Source organism: Triturus cristatus, chromosome 5_1 (genome assembly GCF_964204655.1).
Source record: "Triturus cristatus chromosome 5_1, aTriCri1.1, whole genome shotgun sequence".
NCBI lineage: Eukaryota > Metazoa > Chordata > Amphibia > Caudata > Salamandridae > Triturus > Triturus cristatus.
Window position 1 is genome coordinate 582,991,360 of NC_140587.1, and position 25,740 is coordinate 583,017,099.

At 43.2% G+C, this 25,740-nt stretch overlaps 1 long non-coding RNA gene across 1 annotated transcript in view; it reads right to left on the minus strand.

Annotated features, from left to right (window-relative positions):
• Positions 1 to 10,279: 10,279 nt before the first annotated feature.
• The window catches only part of LOC146831228 (uncharacterized), a 157,396-nt gene continuing 141,935 nt past the window's right edge, over positions 10,280 to 25,740 (minus strand). The window contains exon 3 of the long non-coding RNA XR_014961253.1: positions 10,280 to 10,390. This is a non-coding gene — a long non-coding RNA (uncharacterized LOC146831228). The remainder of the gene's footprint in view (positions 10,391 to 25,740) is intronic.

Genomic DNA, 25,740 nt, shown 5'->3' on the forward strand with positions numbered 1-25,740 from the left:
CTACATACTGAATATCCATGTTAGCATTCCACATGGATAAAATGACTGGGTTGTAGTCATTTATATATTTTGACTCTTCTTTTCTTCTTAGGTTGTAGGTATTTTTAGGCGATTTTCTTGTAATAGTATGTCGCACAGCTGACATAAAACTGTTTACTCTTCCTTTTGAAAGAACAGGTCGTGGAAATCCAAATCGGCATTTTGTGTAGAATTTATCTTTACTCTTGTACTTTCGTCGACAGTATTTTCCACACCGATGACTTTGGAAACGTAAAACTTGCTCTTTTAAGTTTTTTTCTTCTGTGCTTTTAGGTATAGCACATGTTGCATATCCTTCAATGAAAGATAAAACTGCATCATCAGAATCTGTTCCAAATTTTGGGGCATCCTTGATCCACAACAGCATATGAATATGAGGAGCACCTCTTGCTTGGTACTCTTTTCTCCAAAAGAAATCCACAACTTCTCCAAGAGGTGGATTTTTTTTTTATTGCAGATGAAGGACATCATAGCCTCAAATCTATGATTGAAATATCTGCAAACATTAACCGGATCCAATGAGCACAATTCTCCTGCTGTCTTGTATTGGATGTTTTCAATATTTGAATTTGCCTCTCGAAGAAAATCCAGTAATTCATCCCAAGCGTACTCAGCACAGCTTAGAGTAAGGAACCATGTAGGAGTTCCTAAATTCCGTAACATACATATCAATTCTCCATGGCGTCGGTACCAATATTCATTAGTCCCACGCTGACAAGCCATCAAATTAATCAATTGAGATTCCAAATGATCATCTCGCTGTTGCACTTTGTTCAGAAAATCCTTTGCAGACACATTATGTAGATGTACTCCAGTTTTTAAAATGTGATTTACTGCATAAGATAGTGCAGATAAGTCACTTTCAAATAAAAGATGGAACAAATAAGGAATACTTTGACGAAATCTTGGATCTTTTGCATATAATCTTGTAGTCCGATACTCAGAAGCAGGAATCTGTACTGGACGTTCATCATATCGTCCACCTTTTCCTGTAGGAAACAGCTGGGGATAACAATGAGCTTCCAAGCTCTCCTCCCATACACTCACGGGAGTTCCTTTTGCTTTTTTCATCTGAAACAGATCAATAGTGTTTCCCATAACTTCTTTAGAATGAAGAGGATTTATGCTGAAATGTTCATAAATTTCTTCTTCTTTTGACTTATCCACTTTTTCAATTTGCCCAGTTGGTATTCCTGTGTCTGCTAGTAAAACTTCTTCATCTTCATCCATATAAATTGATTCATACCATTTATTATTTCTTTTCAAATATAAATTTGCTCTTTGTACTTTTCGTACATCTACCAGCTCCTGCCAAATTTTCTTATTCTTTGTTGGTACACCATTAACCAGAATAAATAATGGTTCAGTTTCCAACCTATCTGCATCAATTGTTTCAATATTTTTTTTCAAATCTAATGGCAAATAGACAACTCTTCCTTTTAAACCTCTTTGTAAATCCGAAGGAGGTAATTTACCTGTTTTGGGCTCCATACGAACTATAGTCTGAAACGGATGGACACATTGAATGAGTATAGACTCATACGTATTTAAATCACTAAGTTCTGCAGGAATATCAACCAATTCTAAATTATTATGTACAGCTCTAGCTGGCATTTTATTTTCTTCTAACTTGTTATAACAGTATTTACAAATACGCTGATCTTCACCCAATTCAAAACAATTTTCCAGAAACAAATATGTAGCAAAATCCTTCCACTTAGAATTATTTTCTTTTTCACTTTTTTTATAGAGATCAACATTCCTTGTTTGAGTTTTATAATGGCTTCTCCGGCAACAAATACAAGTAATATTTGGTCTTTCATTAGAGATGATAGTACATTTTGTCATTTGATCTGCACTTTCTTGCTCTGGACCAAAGTAACAAAACTCAATATCCTCACAAACCTTCTTCACATCTGATACAGATCCACGGAACAGAGCACTATTCAACTCATGTAACTTTAGTGCTGGACTTTTAGCAAAATACAATCTTTTCACAAACTTTCTCATTTCAGTATGATGAACTGCCAGCATCCTAAAATGGTGAAAAACACTTTGACAAACTTTCCTAGAAAGACAAGCCAGAGAATGTCCTTGCAAACCAGTATTCTCTCTCACTCTGAATGGATCTAGTCTTTGAAGCACCTTAATCTTCTGTTTAACACTTTTTTTTACTATATTCTCTTAGAAAGTCACAAAATTTATCAATAGATTCCTGTCGTACAGTACAAATACTACTACAATTCCAAGTGTACACTGGGGCTTTAGGACGTCTCCCCATAACCTCATCAGCTAACACTTCTTCCTCATTTCTTGGAACCATTTTCTCCTTTTCCATTACACAACCATCCTTAACTTCATATGCTCGACCCACTGGTGTCAACTGCATGCAGCAAACTATTACTTTGAAGATAACTCTCTTCATTAAAAAATGGTTCAGTACTTGAACTATGCTTCCATTCTCCTAAGAACACTTAACAAAAGTTTTTTTTTTCACTTCTGTTTTTCTTTTTCTTTTTGACTTCATTACATTCACTAATTTATCTAATGTACGGATCCTGTTCAAAATTAAAATGAATAGTTTTCTTTTCAATTCCAAAGCCTTTGCAACAAATGATTCAATATGTTTCGTTTTCTTATAAAATTTGGCTTTCTTCCTATATTTTTTCACATCCTTTAGCAAATTGAACATCACTCTTCTCTGAAACATTTTTCTACGAATGTTTTTAAAATCTATTTTTCTTTTTAAGTCATTCTTTCTTACTTCTGATTGTACATTAGCATTTACTATATTCTGTCGATTGTCTTGTTGTTTTCTACTTGAAACACTATTTCCAGTGGATATATTTTTTACATTTTTTCTTTGCTTTGGCATATTTTTTTATAAAATCCTTAGTCTGCTTACCAGAAGGCTTTTTCTTTTTTCCAACATGAAGTTCTTCAACTAATTTTTGTTGTCCAGTTGTCTTCAAATATAGATGTTGTTGCTGTTCTTATCTCTTTCTTGATTTTATAGGCATCTTTAATTTATTTCAGTGTTGTTCAGCAATACCTGAAAGAAACTAAAAAAAAAATACCTTTATGTAATTTAAATATATTACTTTATTTTTTATGAGCTTTTCAAAACCTAGCATATGAGCTGTCCCTTTCCTACGACTGCACGTCTTACACAATAAAAGCTACACAAATTAAATCTGACAATTCCTGTGTGCACACAGACTCATGGTGTGATTCTAGGCAGAAAACAATATTTGATTGGCAATTTCAAAGCACATTTACTACGGTGGTTTTGCAAGTGATAATTACTGTAACAGCCTGACACATTTTCCTTATAGTTTAGAGAGGCAGAAAAGAGCACATGTCCTAACAGCTACTTGAGAGCATGAGCATGTGGAACCTGGGTGAGTGATTAGACTAGAGCAAAGGAAATGAGCCTTGGTGATGTTGAATGTGGTAGCGTTACACACTACTATCTAAAATACCACACAGTGCTGAATAGTAAGCATCGGAGTGCAGGAGAAGCAGCTGCCTGTGTGCTAAGAGTGTGTTTCTGGAGACTGTGTATTGTGAGGTGCAAGAGAGATCTGCATGGACGCTTGCACAACTGCATGAAGACTGCAGAGATGTATGTAAGAGTACATGTATGGTAAGGGTTAATTGGAGTTTGGAACATGTAGGAACTACCTCACCCATGGCAGGAGTGGAAGGAAAATCTACCCTGTTGTTTTCAAATGTGTTTGCATTTGCCTTTCATCTGTGAGATAGTGATGTGTGCTGTATGCTAACCATCACAGTTCAAGAAAACAAGCTGCCCCTTTCCTATGAGTGCTAGTCTTACAGAAGCACAGCAACACGAATTACATCTCTGACAACAATTCCTGTGTGCACACAGACTCATGGTGTGATTCTAGGCAGAAAACGATATATTTGATTGGCAATTTCAAAGCACATTTACTACTGTGGTAGAGCAAGTGATAATTATTGTAACAGCCTGACACATGTTCCTTATAGTTTAGAGAAGCAGAAAAGAACACATGTCCTACCAGCTACTTGAGACTGAGCATGTGTAACCTGGGTGAGTGATTAGACTACAGCAAAGGAAATGAGCCTTAGTGATATTGATTGTGTTAGCATTACTCACTGCTATCTGAAATACCACACAGTGCTGAATAGTAAGCATGAGAGTGCAGGAGAAGCAGCTGGCTGTGTGCTAAGAGCGTACTTCTGGAGACTGTATTGACCGGTGCAAGAGAGATCTGCATGGACACTTGCACAACTGCATGAAGACTGCACAGATGTATGTAAGAGTACATGTGTGGTAAGGGTTAATTGGAGTTTTGAACATATAGGATCAACCTCACCCATGGCAGGAGTGTAAGGAAAATCTACCATGTTGATTTCAAATATGTTAGCATTTGCCTCTCATTTGTGAGATATTGATTTGTGCTGAATGCTAGCCATCACAGTTCAAGAAAACAAGCTGCCCCTTTCCTACGAATGCAAGTCTTACAGAACCAGACCACCACAAATTAAATCTCTGACAACAATTCCTTTGTGCACACAGACTCATGGTGTGATTCTAGGCAGAAAACGATATTTGATTGGCAATTTCAAAGCACATGTACTACTGTGGTTTTGCAAGTGATAATTACTGTAACAGCCTGACACATTTTCCTTATAGTTTAGAGAGGCAGAAAAGAGCACATGTCCTAACAGCTACTTGAGAGCATGAGCATGTGTAACCTGGGTGAGTGATTAGACTACAGCAAAGGAAATGAGCCTTAGTGATATTGATTGTGTTAGCGTTACTCACTGCTATCTGAAATACCACACAGTGCTGAATACTTAGCATGGGAGTGCAGGAGAAGCAGCTGCCTGTGTGCTAAGAGTGTGCTTCTGGAGACTGTGTATTGTCAGGTGCAAGAGAGATCTGCATGGACGCTTGCACAACTGCATGAAGACTGCAGAGATGTATGTAAGAGTACATGTGGGGTAAGGGTTAATTGGAGTTTTGAACATGTAGGATCTACCTCACCCATTGCAGGAGTGTAAGGAAAATCTACCCTGTTGTTTTCAAATGTGTTAGCATTTGCCTCTCATTTGTGAGATATTGATTTGTGCTGAATGCTAGCCATCACAGTTCAAGAAAACAAGCTGCCCCTTTCCTACGAATGCAAGTCTTACAGAACCAGACCACCACGAATTAAATCTCTGACAACAATTCCTTTGTGCACACAGACTCATGGTGTGATTCTAGGCAGAAAATGATATTTGATTGGCAATTTCAAAGCACATTTACTACTGTGGTTTTGCAAGTGATAATTACTGTAACAGCCTGACACATTTTCCTTATAGTTTAGAGAGGCAGAAAAGAGCACATGTCCTAACAGCTACTTGAGACCATGAGCATGTGGACCCTGGGTGAGTGATTAGACTAGAGCAAAGGAAATGAGCCTTGGTGATGTTGAATGTGTTAGCGTTACACACTACTATCTAAAATACCACACAGTGCTGAATACTTAGCATGGGAGTGCAGGAGAAGCAGCTGCCTGTGTGCTAAGAGCGTACTTCTGGAGACTGTGTATTGTCAGGTGCAAGAGAGATCTGCATGGATATTTGCACAACTGCATGAAGACTGCACAGATGTATGTAAGAGTACATGTGTGGTAAGTTTTAATTGGAGTTCGTAACATGTAGGAACTACCTCACCCATTGCAGGAGTGGAAGGAAAATCTACCATGTTGATTTCAAATGTGTTAGAATTTGCCTCTCATTTGTGAGATATTAATTTGTGCTGAATGCTAGCCATCACACTTAAAGAAAACAAGTTGCCCCTTTACTACGAATGCAAGTCTTACAGAACCAGACCACCACGAATTAAATCTCTGACATCAATTCCTTTGTGCACACAGATTCATGGTGTGATTCTAGGCAGAAAACAGTATTCCTGGGTGATACCAGTATACCTTAACTTATGGTGAAGACATACTCCATAATATCATACAAGTTCAAGGCAGTTAAATATCTTCCAAAACATAAAATGTAAAACACAACTTTAAAACAAGAATCACATTTATATTTTTTATATCAAAATGCACCACATACATCCCCTCTCAAATTCATAACTCACCTTTAAAAGTAGTTAGTTGAGAAAGAAATGTGGCACTCACACAGCAGATTATCAGAGCCAGAATCTCTGAACTGCACACCTCTCAGCAGAACCAGTAAATGGCAATCTTTCCCTCTCTTTTTTCACACATATACATGTTAACTTCAAATCACAGTGCTTCCCACATTTTTTCAAATGGAAACACACATTTCTATTGGTTGCAAATTTCAACCCTTTTCCAAATGATCCCTACCCCCAACATGACTTCTGCCTGCTACCATAGCAACAGGTCATGGAACACTGGTGTGAGCAGAGAGGTCAGAAGTTCAGCACACAATGTTTCTAATCCAAAGAGCAAGAGTGCTTGACTTTTCAAACCTAACAGCAAATCCAAAGTAATGTTCTGTGGGAACACATTTTTCTGAACCAATACAAAACATGCTTTTAAAAATTTAAACATACAGCCTAATTTTTAGTGTTGAATGGTCTGAAACAGCCAATGAGTTCTTTTTATTTAAAAAAAATTATGTAAGCCTCCATTTTACAACTATCTTTCTTTTCATATTGCCATTCTACTGAAAGACACCTTCTGAGTGCATCCAGATCTCCTTGAAAGATTTTCACAGTGTGGATTGTAGGTCATAGCTATGTCTTCTGGAGTGAAAAGTATGCAGAAAAAAGAGGTATTGTTAAAGACCTTGCTTTGCCAAATGTAGACATTAAATGGATTGGTCAGAGAGGGTTAAAGTGGCACCAATTAATGCCTTTGGTGAAATCCTTTCTACATCTCCCACAGCCTGACCTTATAATTGTGCACTGTGGTGGAAATGACCTAGGCACTTTAACTGGGGTAGGTCTGGAAATGCTTGTTAAGGACACCTTTGTGCAATTGATGTCACTTTTTCCACAAACTACCTTTGTATATTCTAATATATGCCAAAGACAAAAGTGGAACTGGTCCAACCAATATTGTCCGCAGATTGACAAAGCAAGAAAGCACGTCAATAAGTCTGTTTCTGCTTTCCTCAGAGACTATGGTATGGGTTCTATATACCACTCAACTTGCGTTACAACATGCAAGGCATTTATAGAGGAGACGGTGTTCATTTCACAGATGAAGGCAACAGTCTTCCCCTTGAACTTTAGACTCTGCATCAGTACTTGTAGGTACAAAAAAACACTCAATGAACACAACGGCTCTTTTTAGAGCCAACCAACATCTAAACACTTAAACTTGATTTTCTTATTCTATTTTTTTAAGGTTTTTTTGCCGCCGTGCGCGCACCGTACGCGCACCGTGCGCGAAACCCGTGATATTTTAAATGTTTTTTTTTTTTTTTGTGACCTAAGGGGTCTTTCATGGTCCCCCTGAGAAGGCCTAGGGGGTCAGGGACTCTCTACCCTGCCCCCTTTTCACGTTCTTCACTTGTGTTTTAGCTCTCTTCTGCCTCTAAAACTCAAAATGGCGGCTGTTTTTTTCACCCTTCGGGGTCCTTCAGTGACCACCTGACAAAGGCTAGGGGGTCAAGGAACTCTCTACCCTGCCCCCTTTTCACGTTCTCCACCTTTCTTTTTCCCTGTCACACACACAACACACACAATGGCGGTAGACACTTCCTGATTTCGACCGATTCGAATGTTGACTGTCATGAATCCACCAATCAGAATTACGCTCGCGCACGGCACCGTGCGCGCACGGTGCACGGCTATAGATATGTATGTGCTTTTAACTGCAATTTTCTCAGGAACTACTGAACAGATTGACACCATATATGCAAAAGGCACATCCCTGACCTGAGGACTACCTCTTTGCCAAATTTCAAGTATTTCTGTTCAGCCGTTCGGGCTGTACCTTCGACTAAAGTTCCTATGGGAAAATTAATAGGGAAAACGTGTTTTGGGACCCCCCTTTTTTCTCGGCCCCCACTTGACGAATCACCCCGAGACTTTCAGGGTAGGAGCTGAGCGGAGCGCCCCATTAGTTTTGAAAATTTCGCGAGGATTCGTCAACCGGTGCCAAAGTTATTCAAAATAGAATTTTGAGATTTCCTATGGAAACTTGGTCCTAACTATAACTATCTACTGGCGACCGCCAGTAGATAATATATATACATACATATATATATACATACATATATACACTCTTCTGATTTATAGTCTGATTTCTGCTCTGTCTGGTGTACCTTGCGGTCAAGTATACCAACTGAATACCTCTTATTGAGATTTCCAGGGGTTGTGTTGTTCTTCATCTTGACCTACTGGGCCAAGTGTGGTCTTATGTGTCTGCTGTTGGCATGGTTTCATTTTCCTGTTGTTTTTTTTCAGGATTATGGTAGTAACAGCCTCTCAGGATATTTTTGGTCAGCTAGCATTAACATTTCTTTTTGTTTCTTCTTTAAATTTGTGTTATATAGGTATCATGTGCTGTTTTCTGCAGCTCCATTATATCTATGCGTGCATATCTGAATATATTGGAGTGTGTGTATATGATATGTATATATACACAGGTATATGTGTATCTGTGGGGAAACATCACTAACCCCGCATGCGAAACAACGCATGCCATTACAACGCAGTCATTACAACGACCACGTTGTTACATCGCATGCCATAACAACGCAAGCCTTTACAAAGACTTTCTGTTGGGGGCCTTTCATGGTCCCCCTGAGAAGGCCTAGGGGGTCAGGGACTCTCTACCCTGCCCCCTTTTCACGTTCTTCACTTGTGTTGTTAGATCTCTTCTGCCTCTCAAACTCAAAATGGCGGCTGGGGGGTGCGCGCCCCCTGCGCGCTCCTCCCGAGATTTTTTGAAAAAAAAAATAATGTTTTTTTCACCCTTCGGGGTCCTTCAGTGACCCCCTGACAAAGGCTAGGGGGTCAGGAACTCTCTACCCTGCCCCCTTTTCACGTTCTCCACCTTTCTTTTTCCCTGTCACACACACAACACACAAAATGGCGGTAGACACTTCCTGATTCCGACCGATTCGAATGTTGACTGTCATGAATCCACCAATCAGAATTACGCTTGCGCACGGCACCGTGCGCGCACAGTGGGCGGCTATAGATATGTATGTGCTTTTAACTGCAATTTTCTCAGGAACTACTGAACAGATTGACACCATATATGCAAAAGGCACATCCCTGACCTGAGGACTACCTCTTTGCCAAATTTCAAGTAATTCTGTTCAGCCGTTCGGGCTGCACCTTCAACTAAAGTTCCTATGGGAAAATGAATGGGGAAAACGTGTTTTGGGACCCCCCTTTTTTCTCGGCCCCCGCTTGACGAATCACCCCGAGACTTTCAGGGTAGGAGCTGAGCGGAGCGCCCCATTAGTTTTGAAAATTTCGCGAGGATTCGTCAACCGGCGCCAAAGTTATTCAAAATAGAATTTTGAGATTTCCTATGGAAACTTGGTGCTAACTATAACTATCTACTGGCGACCGCCAGTAGATAATATATATACATACATATATATATCCAAAGCAATTGTCGATTCCTCTTCGTTAAATCAACAGCCAAAGACCATAACGTTGCAAAAAGCGGTGATTTATTGTCGCTTCGCACACAACCCAACGCGTTTTGGGGACAACCCCTTGATCACGAGTACAGGTATCGTTAGCCAATCTGCTTAAGTAAACAAACCATCATGTGACAAATAATAATAGAAAACAGACTTAACCCCTTCCATGCCCATGACGGAACGGTTCCGTCATGAGCATCGGTTGCGCTGTGCTCATGACGGAACCGTTCCGTCATGGCCCCGCCCGCGCTCGAACCCTTCAGCACCGCGGGGGAATTCCCGCCGCGCTGAAGGGGTTAAAGAGTTACCATCACTCAAATAGTCATTTTAAAATTATATAAATGTGACAAAAACATGAAATGTTATTCAAAGCATTGGAAACATAATAATTGCTGTTTTTAAATTATTTTTCACAATGTTCCTTCACAATGGAAAGATAAATAGTCACATGGATTAGCTTTGAAATTCATTAATCATGTCATTTTTAGCTTTCAGTCCATTCAATAGAACCCAAGGAAAAACTTTATTGTTCCCCTCTTTGAATTGATAAATCATACCTTGAGTCATACTCAAGAAAATAATAAAGCCCCAGTGGGCAATCATTATATATCTCGAAATAAATATATATAAGGGTGTCGGACGAAAATTGGCTGATCTTCAATAACAATGAACAGAACTCCATCCTTTTCATGACTGCTTCCTAATCCAACAAATCTGCGATCTAAACAAAAACCAACAATAATCAATAAGTTTCCATAAATAACGCATTGACAAACAGATACACATAAACATACAAAAATGTGTGATGCCGCAGGCTATTAAAAAGATCTTACTTCTTAGAATAAAAATGTTAGAAAAACAGTGTTAAATAAATTCCCTTAGGAAAATCTGTTATACTCTTGGAAAGATCTTGTAGATACAACTCATTAGAGATCGTAAAAATACCTATCATATTAAGGTACGTAAACATTAACAATTGTAGAGGCATGGATGCAGAGAAAACTGGCAGGATTTATGGGAGAGGTTTTAATGCAAACTTGAGTTGATTAAAAATACTTGACTTACTTAACTTCAAGAGTTTCTTTTAAATTTCTCTTTAAATTTATATCAAATGTTGTGGACTTCTATCCCAAGTGTACAGACAATTCTTCATCACAATTATGTCCTTCAGGGGCCATTGTGCGATATTGGATGATCAGCCTCGATTCTAAGCGTCTTAGATCTTGTACACGATTACCTCCTCTTATGTTGACATTAACTGAATCCAAGACCACGAAAGATAGTAATCTTTCATCTTTATTGTGGGCTGTCTGAAAATGTCTAGCCATAGGGTATTGTTTATCACCATTTCTTATGGCTCTAAGGTGTTCAAGTACTCGCTTTTTGGCTTTATGTAGTGTGCTTCCTATGTACGTCTTTTTACAAGGACATTGGAGAGCATACACCACGTGATCTGTGTTGCAGGATAGGTGTTTTTGAATTGTGAATGGTTTGCATAAAGGTGATAATTTGCACTCTTTACAGTTTTTACTATATTTGCATGCTTTGCAATTGCGACAAGTGAAAAAACCCTTGATGTTAGAACCCTTCTCTTTAGATGGCTCTAATGTCCTGCAAATGGCATCCTTTAAAGACTTGGCCTTTCTGTATGTGATCTGAGGGTAGGTTTCCACTTGTGAAACCAGGTCTTTGTCAGTGGAAAGTACATTCCAAAACTTGTTAAGACTTTGTCTTACTTGCTGGGCTTGTCTGCTAAACGTAGTTATAAATCTGATCTTGTCATCAAGGTTGACAGCTTCTACATTAGCTTCAGTCAAAAGATCAATTCTGTTGCGGGCCCTGACTTCAGTTTTCGCTTTTCTGATGACTGTTTTGGTGTAAACTCTCTGGAGAAAACGTTTTGTCATAGCTTCCTCTTCTAGGTGATAGCTATAATCCGTGCTGCAATTGCGTTTTGCGCGCAAAAATTCACCCAAGGGAATACTGTGGATCAGATTTCTTGGGTGGCAGCTTCTCGCATGTAATAGGCTATTGCCTGCTCTTTCTTTGCGAAACAGCGTGCTTTCTAGTTTGCCTTCTACCACCGTCAGTTTGAGGTCAAGAAACTCTAATGCTGAGCTCGAGAATTGACTAGTGAACTTTAAGTTGAAATCATTACTGTTCAAATCTTCAACAAAATTGATAGCCTCCTCTTCGCTGCCATCCCAGACAACAAAAATGTCGTCTATGTAGCGTGCCCAGACAATTACATTTTTCTTTCTGGTTTCCATTTTATTCACTATGGTCTCCTCCCAAAATCCTAGGTAGAGACCCGCAAAACAAGGAGCAAAGCAACTACCCATAGAAGTTCCTAGGGTTTGCCTATAGATTTTCTCATCAAATATGAAAAAATGTAATGTTAAACAACTGAGCATCATTGAGGTTAACATTTCAGTGTGTGAAGTAAATGAGGCTGATCTTTCTCTCAAGAAGTGTTTGCAAGCTCGTATACCTGAATCATGGGGGATGCAGGTGTAAAGGCTCATAACATCAAGGCATAAAAGGTTATAACGAGTTTCCCATTGTATTGTACTTAGCAGTCTAAGGAAATCCCCTGTGTCCTTAATATAAGATGGCAATTTTTGTACGAAAGGCCGGAGAAAAAAATCCACATATTTGGATGTATTCTCCAGAAAGCTTCCCCTAGATGAAACAATGGGTCTGCCAGGGGGATTTAGTTTATCCTTATGAATTTTGGGTAGCAGGTACAATGCCGGTAATTTGGGATGTTTGCAGACAAGAAAATTATATTCTTCTTTCTCTAGAATACCTCTCTCAAACCAAACTGATAATTGTGTTTTGATAAGACTGAGCAGATTTCTCATATTCTTTTTTACTGCTCGCCTCATACTTCTCTGGGTCAGTCAACTGTTTTATACCTTCATTAACATACATCTCACGAGATAAAACCACCACATTCCCACCCTTGTCAGCTTTCTTTATGACTATGGTGCGATCATTTTTTAGGCTTTCAATGGCATTCATTTGGATGTCAGATAAATTATTATTTCCATGCCATCGTTTTCTGGATAATTTCAAAAATTCTTGCATTACCCCTCTTTCAAATACGTCAATAGTGTCATTTTTGATTTGAGGAAGGAAAATTGATTTGGGTCTAAAACTGGTGCCTGCACTACAATCAGTACGTGTGATGACATCTAAATCAACCTCTTCATTATCACCTCCCAACTCCCTCAAAGTATTCAACAATTCAACATCTCCTATGCTGGTTGTGCTAGGGTCATCAACAACACTCAATCTTGTGTCCTTGACCTTAGTCGCAAACCATTTCTTAATTCTGAGTTTTCGTGTGAAATAAAATAAATCAGTGCGACTTTGAGTGTAGGTAAAATTCTGCGCGGGACAAAAAGATAAACCCATAGAAAGGATCTCTACCTCAATGTCGGTCAATGGACGCTTCGAGAGGTTTATCACTGTGTTCTGTTGCATCATTTCTTTTGTTGCTGGCCCCTTGTCCGACTTCCCACTGGGCTTCCCAAATCTCCTAATGTAGTTTTGCTTCCTCTTGATACGCCTCTGCCTCCTCTTCCACGACTTCGATTTGATGTTAGTCTGTTGGCTGTCAATCTTCCCTTTGCCATAAGTGTGAATTCTGTTAAAATACGTTCTTTTACTCCATCACGTCCTGAAATACTGGAGATGTCACTTTCGCTGACAATACTTTCTTCTCTTAAGTTGTCACTTGTTTCACCGGCTTCATTGGTGTGTCTTCTTATCTGCTCAACATTGACATCATCAGTAATTGTGTGGGTATCACGTAATCTATCGTATTTCTTCGCAAAGGTGAACACCTGTCCTTTCTGATAATCAATCAGGTCTCTGTGGAATTTCCTTTGTTTTTTGGTTTTTATGTCTTCCTCAATTTTGCTCAATTTCTCATCAAGTTTCTCCATTTCTTTTTGAAAGTCATCTTGACCGCAAATGACTTTCAGCTGTTTGGTGATGTTGTCAATTTCATCTGCAAGTCGTTCTACATCCTTCCTTGCATATTTAACCAGCAGACCCAACATGATAGTCGAGCAGTTGTGGTTGTTGGCTGCCCAGTCGCTGATGAGTTCTGGATCTGGATCATTAAAGGTGGGGGTCACGAAAATCCTTAAACCCCTTGGTACTCGCCCCACATCAATGTATTTTTGGAGCGCTGTTGCTTCCCACCATTTGTTTTGCTCCATTTTGAGAGCTTTCCAAAGACGGTCCCACAACTGCCGTTTGTTAGGAGCTGTATCCTCATGACTTTCCAATGCATTTGGTCCAATTTTAACACTGTCCTTGTAATTCTCAAACATTTTGTCTGCCGCCTCACATTGTTTTACGTTTCGTGACAAAGCCATGATTTAACACGCTGTGTGCGTGACCGCTTGCAACACCCGGCGGTTAAGAGCAGATACTCCGTGGGGAAAAGCCGCCTGCTTTCTTCTCCGTTATTAACAGACATACGAAATAATCCGGTGCTATCCTCTGATCGTTCTCACAGTACCGTTCTTGAGAACGTAGCAGTTCACGGATCCTGTAAACAAAGGTTCAGCGTCTCTTTCGTAATTGTCGATTTTCAAAGCGGGCAAGGATTTTCAAAAGTCCCTCAGCTGAGCGTTGCAAAGCAACGCGATCGCCATGTATCCTTGCCACTTACGGCGGCGTTCTTCGGCGGGACGGCGAGCCCCTATAAATCCAAAGCAATTGTCGATTCCTCTTTGTTAAATCAACAGCCGAAGACCATAACGTTGCAAAAAGCGGTAATTTATTGTCGCTTCGCACACAACCCAACGCGTTTCGGGGACAACCCCTTGATCACGAGTACAGGTATCGTTAGCCAATCTGCTTAAGTAAACAAACCATCATGTGACAAATAATAATAGAAAACAGACTTAAAGAGTTACCATTACTCAAATAGTCATTTTAAAATTATATAAATGTGACAAAAACATGAAATGTTATTCAAAGCATTGGATACATAATAATTGCTGTTTTTAAATTATTTTTCACAATGTTCCTTCACAATGGAAAGATAAATAGTCACATGGATTAGCTCTGAAATTCATTAATCATGTCATTTTTAGCTTTCAGTCCATTCAATAGAACCCAAGGAAAAACTTTATTGTTCCCCTCTTTGAATTGATAAATCATACCTTGAGTCATACTCAAGAAAATAATAAAGCACCGTGCGCGCACCCCGCGATTTTTTGAAAAAAAAAATAATGTTTTTTTCACCCTTCGGGGTCCTTCAGTGACCCCCTGACAAAGGCTAGGGGGTCAGGAACTCTCTACCCTGTCCCCTTTTCACGTTCTGCACCTTTCTTTTTCCCTGTCACACACACAACACACAAAATGGCGGTAGACACTTCCTGATTCCGACCGATTCGAATGTTGACTGTCATGAATCCACCAATCAGAATTACGCTCGCGCACGGCACAGTGTGCACGGTGCGCGGCTATAGATATGTATGTGCTTTTAACTGCAATTTTCTCAGGAACTACTGAACAGATTGACACCATATATGCAAAAGGCACATCCCTGACCTGAGGACTACCTCTTTGCCAAATTTCAAGTAATTCTGTTCAGCCGTTCGGGCTGTACCTTCGACTAAAGTTCCTATGGGAAAATGAATGAGGAAAACGTGTTTTGGGACCCCCCTTTTTTCTCGGCCCCCGCTTGACGAATCACCCCGAGACTTTCAGGGTAGGAGCTGAGCGGAGCGCCCCATTAGTTTTGAAAATTTCGCGAGGATTCGTCAACCGGTGCCAAAGTTATTCAAAATAGAATTTTGAGATTTCCTATGGAAACTTGGTCCTAACTATAACTATCTACTGGCGACCGCCAGTAGATAATATATATATACATACATACATATATATATATATACATATATACACTCTTCTGATTTATAGTCTGATTTCTGCTCTGTCTGGTGTACCTTGCGGTCAAGTATACCAACTGAATACCTCTTATTGAGATTTCCAGGGGTTGTGTTGTTCTTCATCTTGACCTACTGAGCCTAGTGTGGTCTTATGTGTCTGCTGTTGGCATGGTTTCATTTGCCTGTTGTTTTCTTTCAGGATTATGGTAGTAGCAGCCTCTCAGGATATTTTTGGTCAGCTAGCATTAACATTTCTTTTTGTTTCTTCTTCAAATTTGTGTTATATAGGTATCATGTGCTGTTTTCTGCAGCTCCATTATATCTATGCGTACATATCTGAATATATTGGAGTGTGTGTATATGATATGTATATATACACAGGTATATGTGTATCTGTGGGGAAACATCACTAACCCCGCATGCGAAACAACGCATGCCATTACAACGCAGTCATTACAAAGACCACGTTGTTACATCGCATGCCATAACAACGCAAGCCTTTACAACGACTTTCTGTTGGGGGCAGAAGGTGTTGGATTTTAAATCCAACACCTTTTTTACTGTTGCACAGACTGGAGTTGGAATAGTAAATTATACTATTCCAACATCCAGCGCCCCCCTACAGCAAGTCGTTGTAATGACTTACGTTGTAATGCTATGCGATGTAACAACGCGGTTGTTGTAACGGCATGCATTCTAAACGCATGCGTTATAACGTGGCCTATTCGTATCTGTGTTATTACATAATTTAGATATAGCTCTGCTATATACAACCATGCAAGCTATTGATTATATTTTTGCGAATCTTATTATGTGATGCAGTTTGCTTCTCTTTCAGTTTGCTTCTGTTTCATGTATGGCTATGTTATACCTTGTTGCCAGTAGGTAGTTATAGTTAGGACCTATTTTCCATAGGAAATCCGCAACATTCTATTTGGAATAACTTTGGCGCCGGTTGACGAATCTTCGCTAAATTTTCAAAACTGGTGGGGCGCTCCGGTCCGCTCCTATCCTGAAAGTCTCGGGGTGATTCGTCAAGCGGGGGCTGAGAAAAAAGGGGGGTCCCAAAACGTGTTTTTCCCATGCAATTTTCCATAGGAACCGTTAATCGCAGTTACAGCCCGAACTGCTGAACGGAATTACAACAAAATTTGGAAAAAAGGTAGCCCTTGGTTCACACTCGTGCCTTTTGCTTAAATGGTGTAAATTTACATTTTGTGGCATAGGCGTACCCGCCGTCGCCACTACATTTCCCACAGTCCTTTGGGGCAACTTGCTGGTGTGACGAGCAGTGTGCGACCTACTTTTCCTCAATTTAAACGGCTTCCTTAAGTCAACGGGCTGACGAGCCTTGAGTCTGCACCTGCGCGCCAGGAGAGGTACTTGACCTGCTTTTAATTACATTTGGCAGTCCACGCGGCACCCCTTTACACTGACCTGCTCCCTGCTGACGAGAGGCAACTACCTCGAAACACGTGTCCAGGGATGGCTAACGCATACACATACTGTTCTATTTACATTTTGTGGCATAGGCGTACCCGCCGTCGCCACTACATTTCCCACAGTCCTTTGGGGCAACTTGCTGGTGTGACGAGCAGTGTGCGACCTACTTTTCCTCAATTTAAACGGCTTCCTTAAGTCAACGGGCTGACGAGCCTTGAGTCTGCACCTGCGCGCCAGGAGAGGTACTTGACCTGCTTTTAATTACATTTGGCAGTCCACGCGGCACCCCTTTACACTGACCTGCTCCCTGCTGACGAGAGGCAACTACCTCGAAACACGTGTCCAGGGATGGCTAACGCATACACATACTGTTCTATTTACATTTTGTGGCATAGGCGTACCCGCCGTCGCCACTACATTTCCCACAGTCCTTTGGGGCAACTTGCTGGTGTGACGAGCAGTGTGCGACCTACTTTTCCTCAATTTAAACGGCTTCCTTAAGTCAACGGGCTGACGAGCCTTGAGTCTGCACCTGCGCGCCAGGAGAGGTACTTGACCTGCTTTTAATTACATTTGGCAGTCCACGCGGCACCCCTTTACACTGACCTGCTCCCTGCTGACGAGAGGCAACTACCTCGAAACACGTGTCCAGGGATGGCTAACGCATACACATACTGTTCTATTTACATTTTGTGGCATAGGCGTACCCGCCGTCGCCACTACATTTCCCACAGTCCTTTGGGGCAACTTGCTGGTGTGACGAGCAGTGTGCGACCTACTTTTCCTCAATTTAAACGGCTTCCTTAAGTCAACGGGCTGACGAGCCTTGAGTCTGCACCTGCGCGCCAGGAGAGGTACTTGACCTGCTTTTAATTACATTTGGCAGTCCACGCGGCACCCCTTTACACTGACCTGCTCCCTGCTGACGAGAGGCAACTACCTCGAAACACGTGTCCAGGGATGGCTAACGCATACACATACTGTTCTATTTACATTTTGTGGCATAGGCGTACCCGCCGTCGCCACTACATTTCCCACAGTCCTTTGGGGCAACTTGCTGGTGTGACGAGCAGTGTGCGACCTACTTTTCCTCAATTTAAACGGCTTCCTTAAGTCAACGGGCTGACGAGCCTTGAGTCTGCACCTGCGCGCCAGGAGAGGTACTTGACCTGCTTTTAATTACATTTGGCAGTCCACGCGGCACCCCTTTACACTGACCTGCTCCCTGCTGACGAGAGGCAACTACCTCGAAACACGTGTCCAGGGATGGCTAACGCATACACATACTGTTCTATTTACATTTTGTGGCATAGGCGTACCCGCCGTCGCCACTACATTTCCCACAGTCCTTTGGGGCAACTTGCTGGTGTGACGAGCAGTGTGCGACCTACTTTTCCTAAATCCATTCAGTAGTTCCTGAGAAAATCAAAAGTAAAATCATAGATATATCTGTGGGCGCGGTGGATCCGCGCACCCTGCCGAGCACGAGCTGGATGCTAATTGGCTGTCATCACTCCAAACCAGGGAGTGTTGGCAGCCATCTTGTGCCTCGGTAGAACCGAGGCACAAGAAAGCACAAAAACAAACACGCAGAACGCAAAAAGGGGGCAGGGTAGAAACATCCTGACCCCCTAGGCCTGCTAAGGGGGTCCCACAAGGCCCCCCCAATTTTAATTTTTTCATTTAAATCAGAAAATTCCGCGCTGGGTGCGTGGATCTTGCCGATTAAAAAAAAAAAAAAAAAAAAAAGGCGGTCTCCCGCGCCTCGATGCTAATTAGCCCTCAGGGGGCAAAGTCCCCCCCACACTGCCCCGGGGACCGCCACCCCCCCCCCCCCGGGGCAAAGTATGAATAATTGCGGGGGGCACCCAGCCCCCCCCGCAGCCTCAGGGTCCGCCAACCCCCTGGGCTTAAAAGTTTAAGGCCCCCCCCTGAGCCCCGGGGAAGATTGAAATTGGGGGGTCCATGACGGACCCCCCAGCCCCGGGGATCACCAGCCCCCGGGGCTTCGTAAAATATGGGAGGGGGCCGCGCGGAGCCATTGATGGCCCTGGGGACCGCCACCCCCCCAGGGCCGGCTCCTGCAGTGTCCCCGGGTGCCCACCCCCGGGACATTGTAGTTTGTAATGACAGGGCAGGAGCCTCGCGGCTCCCACCCTGTCATTGCAAACTGCTTTGCTTCATTGAAGCGAGAGCAGGGAAACCTGCTCTCGCTTCAATGAAGCAAAGCAGATTGCTTTTCCACATGGGGAGCAGCATGTTAGCTACTCCCCATGTGGAAAAGCAATGCCGGCTCCCGCAGGATGCGGTGAGCCGGCAGGGACCGTGGGGGATTGGGGACCCTCCACGGGCCCCAACGAGGTGGCCAGCCCCGGGGATGGGGTCCCCGGGCTACAAGTGGCGCATACTGGAGGTACATGGTGGGCTAGTAGGCCCCCAGAGACCCACAGGATTCAGGAGGAATTAATTCTCTAACTTAAAACGCGCCACAGGGCGTGTTTGCAGACATGTCAGCTCAGGCCATGCCCCCTTTCTTCACCACTGTGCAAACGCGTCCCGTGGCGCGTTTTAAGTTGGGGAATTAATTTGCTTTCAATACTGAGGGTCCCTGAGGGCCAAATAGCCCAACAGGTATCTTAGTATGCACCAGGGAGCTGTGTTGTAGACCGGTGTTCAGAGGCCCCGCCCCTTTTTACACCTCTTTGTAACGCAGCTCTGTGGCGCTTATTGGAGGTACCTAGTGGGCTAGTTTGACCCAAGGGACCCTTAGGATTGATGGGGTGTTAATCTCTCAACTTAGAACGGCCACAGGGCGCGTTTACACAGTGGTGAAGGGAGGGGACCGGGCCTGAGGTGAAGTGTGCAAACACACCCTGTGGCACGTTTTAAGTTGGGGAAAAAATTGCACTTCAATCCTGAGGGACCTTGGGGGCCAAGTAGCCCACCATGTGCTTCCAGGAAGCGCTGCTGTGCTGCATTGCAGAGAGGTGGTGCAGGCCGTGCCCCTTTTTACATCTCTCTGCTACGCAGCTCTGTGGCACTTACTGGATGTACCAAGTGGGCTAGTTGGACTCGCCACAGGGCGTGTTTGCATAGTGGTGAAGGGAGGGGATGGTGTAGGAAAGTGGCTCTATATATATACTGGACCAAAGTAAAATCAGCCGAACTACGAATTCCGATATACTCACCTGTTATCAGGAGAGACCTCAGTGCTGCATCTTTGAGCCCAGTACTGATCCTGAAAAGTAATTCTAACCGTACTTACCAGTAACTTGAATTTCACCAGAAAAGTTTCTAAGTGTCTATTTTCACAAGCTACCAATATTCCTTAAAAATCGCCTGTTTGACTTTAACGCATTCTTTAAACTGTTTACAGGAGATACACCAGTGCTGGATCCAGGATCCACCACTGAGTAAGAAAAGGTAACGATAATACTACTTACCTGCTAAGTGAATTCCCTCCCATAGGATAACATTGGTGATTCTATGTGAAAAAGTTTCTAAGTGTCAACTTTTAAAATACAATAATATTCCTTAAAATCACTACTGTAACCAAAACGCGTTTACTCAACTGTTTACAGGAGATGTCCCAGGACTGAATCTAGGATCCAGTCCTGTGGTTAGAAAAGTAATCCATAAAGTAACTAATTGCATTAACTAGATATTCACATTGAGCTCAATGTTGCATTGTGTGTCTATTGCCTATTTGCAAAGTATTTAAACTAAAGTAATTCATTCTGAGAAAGTATATTTTGTAATGTAATGTATAATGTAATTACAATGTAATTTAAAAAATAAAATATCTAAAAATAGTTTTAAAAAAATGTAGTAAATCAGTATCAAAAAAATAAATATAACAATTAATACATTTAAAAATTGTCATTTACAAAACCTTTGAAATTCACTGAAAAAAACATAGGTTTCAGGGGTGTTATAGTTAGCTGGACATTTCACTCCTACAAAACCACAGAAATTCCTCTGTTATAGTTAGTTCTACTAACTATAACTCGGGCGCCCGCAATCCACTGCTGATGATGTACATATTACATCATTCATGACATGGTCAGTGACATCACTGATGACATCTCAAATGACATCACTATGGTTTTTTCTGTGAATATGTATTATGGGTATGGATCTATATATACACTGTGCACATGCTATATAGATTTGGAGCATATTGGATCAATATTTATAGCATATTCATATCTGCATAATTGCCATCTTTTCATCTCTATGGGTTCTACGTGTTGTGTTCCCTAGTAGTGGTTATTTTTGTCTAATAGTGTTTTTTCCAAGGACAGGCTTTGATTTGCATCAGTCCTTGTTCTTGTTTTGGTCTTCCTGACTTTGTGACAAATGCGTTTATTTATCCTGGCTCTATTGTGGATGTGTTCTGGGAGCCTTTTTTTCTGGGTTTCTCAGGACAGGTTTCCCTCAATACTTTTTTGCTGACAGATGGAACTGTAGTTTACATGGCATTCTCTATTGCCTCTGATCCTCCTAGTCCATACGCTCACTTCACCCTTTGGGGGTCATGTACTTTTCTCATACTGTTGTGTTTTGACACAGTATATTTTCGCTTCCCTTGGGACACAGTTGTTCTGTGCCAACAGGGTTGTTTTTACCTACATTGTATGTGGTCCTTGCCACACTTTATAAGGAGCCCCATGCTCCTGTTCATTTAAATCTACGCGCGTCTGGTCTCTTGTTAAGCTTCGACCGCCTGGTTCTCTCTGAGAACCTTTGTAGGATTAGTTTGCAGACCTTCCTCCAGGTGAGTTATAGCTATGGCATTTAATTCAAAAGGTACAGAATTTGCGGCTAGATGAACAAGTTACCTACCTGCGTTAACGCATTATCTGATAGAGACTTCTAGCTGCAGATTCCTTAACCTCGAATTTCCCAAACGTCAGGCTTGATCCGGAAACTTTTGCTGAGCAATACCCATTGCGTGCAACGTCGGGAGGTTCCATTCGGTTCCGTGTGACGTCATCGGCGGCGTCAGCATCTGTTATGACGTTGCGGTGCCTATATAGGCGACACCCAGGCGCGCAGATCCGCGCCAGTTAAGTGCTGATCTGGGAAGAGCTGCCCCTCTGCCTCATTTTGCCCGGCTTTTTCTCGACTTTTGTTGAAAATTTGGGATTTCTGACTTTGTGTGAGAGGAATTTCTTCGAGAAAGATCGGTTTCAAGCTGTGCGGGACTTGTTCCCGCATGATGTCGGTAACTGATCCCCACCACATATGTTTATGGTGTCTGGAGCGCGACCATGTTACGAAGTCGTGTTTCGACTGTCGGGCGATGGCACCGAAGACCTTAAGGGAGCTGGCGATGAAGTTCCTCGCGGCTCGGCCTTTGACACTGACGAGCGAGACTCCGAGGAGGTCACAGTCCCAATCGAAGAAGAGGAGGTCGCGGGACCGCTTATAGACCCCTAAGTCCTCTTCCTTCCATTTGAGATCCTCGGAACACTCAGGGAAGAGTCATGGGAAGAAGAAGTCTTCACCTCAACTGAAGTCCGTCATGAGCACTAACACTTCAGGCACGGAGCCAGAGTCGACTTTGCATCTCCCCCCTTTCCGGGAAGCCAGAGCGACTCCCGCTCAAATAAGAGTTTTGCGATGCCATGGGCCGTGTATTTGAGCGGAACGACCCTGCTGTTGAGTCTCTGGGGTCCCCACCAAGTCAAAGGGGCCCCATTGGGTTTGACACTGTCTGCTCCGGCCACGAGGCTGGTGGGGCCCCATAATCCGATCCCGGATCTGGTTCGACGCCGGTTCTGCAAATACGACCTTCCCCGTCGTCGTATCCGAAGTTGGTGCCTACATCGTCAGCGATGCCCGACAGTGGCGCAAGCCCCATCCTCTTTGCCGACGACATGGAGCTGAAACTGCGTCGATCAACTTCGATTCAGACGTCGACAGAACTCAGAGGTTCTATGTTTTCGCCTGAGCACTTTGAGGATGTGCTAGGCTCCGAAGAGGAATGGCAGGGGTCTGGGAACCCTTTTGAAACCCAGGAAGTCTCTGAGGAGAATTTGGACTGGTATGGGGAACTTGGGGAGGCCAGTGAACTGGATACTTCTCCAGATACTGGCATGCTCTCTCCGCCAACAGTGGCTGCAGAGGAGGGGGCATCCTATGCCATGGTGGTTAAGAGGGCAGCCAAGGTCCTTGGACTGGAGCTGCCCTCAGTGCAGGTCAGGGCTAATCTCCTGACTGAGGTGCTTCAACCTGGGGCTTCCAGATCAGATCCCCTGTTGCCCTTTAATGAGGCACTTGCAGACGTCCTTCTAGGAACATGGTCCAAACCTAGCACAGGGGCTTCTGTGAATAGGACGATTGCACGCTGCCATCGCCCTGCTCCTGGCGACCCAAAGATTCTCAGCCAGCACCCCACCCCAGAGATTTTGGTGGTACAGGCCTCTATGTCCCAAGGCACATTCCCTTCCGCCCCTCCGGATAGGGAATCCAAGAGGGTGGAATCATTCGGGAAGAAGTTGTTTTCTTCCTCCAGCTGGTCAGTGAATATTGAATGCTTATTGGGCCGTTTCTCCCATTCCCTTTGGGAGACGGTTGCGCAAATGCTGCCACAAGTCCCGGGGGTGGCCCAGGCTGTGCTCTTCCAAGCTATTAAGGCGGGGAGAGATGCTGCAAAATTCACCATACGGTGTGGCGTAGATTCTACCAATTCGTTGGGCAGATCGATTTCAACGACGGTGGCCTTGAGGCGCCACGCCTGGCTTCGTGCAACTGGTTTCTCGGGCGATGTTCAAGTAAATTTGATGGACATGCCCTTTGATGGAACCAGCCTTTTTGGGGAAAAGGCAAACTCAGCCCTGGTCAGGTTCAAGGACTCTCGAGCTACGGCCAGACCCCGTGGCTAGTCTTCCTTTCGCCCCTTTCATGGCAACGGAAGGGGTTTCCAGCCGCATTAGCCATATCCCAGCCACCCTCCCGCACAGACTACCCAAGCAGTGTGAAGATGAGGACGCAGTGTATTCCGATCTCGGAATGGAGGCCATAAGCCGTCGGCCACACTGCCCCCAGCAGCCGCAGCCTCCAAGCAATCCTAGGCTGATCCTGTAAGACCACACTTCTCCAGTTGGTGGGAGAATTCATCATCATCTTCCCCAATGGAGATCCATAACATCGGACAAATGGGTCTTGCAGATAGTCCAGGAGGGCTTTTCCCTACCTTTTCTTTCTTTTCCTCCCCCTATTCTGCCAAATCAAGAAAGGCTGACTGAGGATCATTTAAAGTTGCTCCAAGAGGAAGTTACAGCTCTATTTGCCAAGGGAGCTATAGAAAGCGTCCCAGTTTCAGAAGTAGGCAGTGGCTGTTATTCACGCTACTTTCTGATTCCAAAGAAGAACAAGGGGCTACGCGCAATTTTAGAACTATGGACCGTCAATCTCTTCCTCAAAATGGAGAAATTCAAAATGCTCACTGGCTCAGGTTTTGTCTGCTTTAGACCAAGAAGACTGGATGGTAGCGTTGGACCTGCAAGACGCGTATTTTTATATTCCCAGCCTGCCGAGCCACAGTTGTTACCTGCGGTTCAAGGTAGGCCGCAAGCACTTTCACTTTACCGTGCTCCCCTTCGGCCTTACCAGTGCCCCTCTGGTGTTCACCAAGGTGATGGAGGTGGTCGCAGCTCATCTGCGCAGGTTAGGGGTGTCAGTCTTCCCCTACCTCGACGACTGCCTGTTGAAGGTGTCTCGCCCCAGGCTGTCATCTCCCACCTTCAGACTACGGCGAACCTTCTGCCTTCGCTGGGGTTCTCTATAAACACGCCAAAGCCACACTGTAATCCTTCTCAGACACAGCTGTTCTGGACACAGTGCAGTTTTGGGCTTATCCTCCCGAGCAGCGAGTCCAGGATATTCAGGTTATGATTTTGATATTTCAGCCTCTATCCTGGATTTCGGTGAGAGTGACTCTGAGGCTGTTGGGCCTTATGGCCTCCTTCATCCTACTGGTAAGACACACCAGATGGCTTCTGCGGGCTCTGCAGTGGGATTTGAAGTTCCAATAGGCACAACATCGGGGAAATCTCACCAATGTGGTTCAGATCTTTGGAGGAACTGCGAAAGACCTGCAGTGGTGGTAAACGACCCGCGATTGGATCAACAGCAGACCCCTCTCCCTTCCCCAACCAGATCTCACAGTTACTCCAGTATTGGAACTTTAATAGATTCACCTGCTTGAAAAATTCCCCGTCGTCAAGATCGGTGCCCCTGGTAGTATTAAAAGTACTGTTCTATTAGACATAGAACCTAAGGCCCAAATCCTTATTATTTAGTAACATATCCCTGTCCTTATTTAAAAAAAGGACTAAACTTAGAAAACAGCCAATCAGATGGCACCACCCTGTAGAACCTTCCTGAGAGAAGATCCAGTCCCTCAGATTTTCTACCGCACGTCGTGCTAGAGAGTCTCCACTGAGGTTTGCTCAGTTTTTTCCTCACAACTCTTGATAGAAGATTTTCTTCACGTTTTTTCTTTTTCTCATCTCAGAGATATACTACCAAACCTGCACATCTGTGTTTAGGTGGAGTAAACCGATGGCCATCATGTCAGACACACCTAACAAAAGTCCTTTTCAGACCCTTAGGCACTTGCAGGAAGAAGAGATTGCATATTGACGACCCTCACAAGGACTGCCTTTATCCTGAACACAAACCCAAGGATTGTAAGGTATTTTGT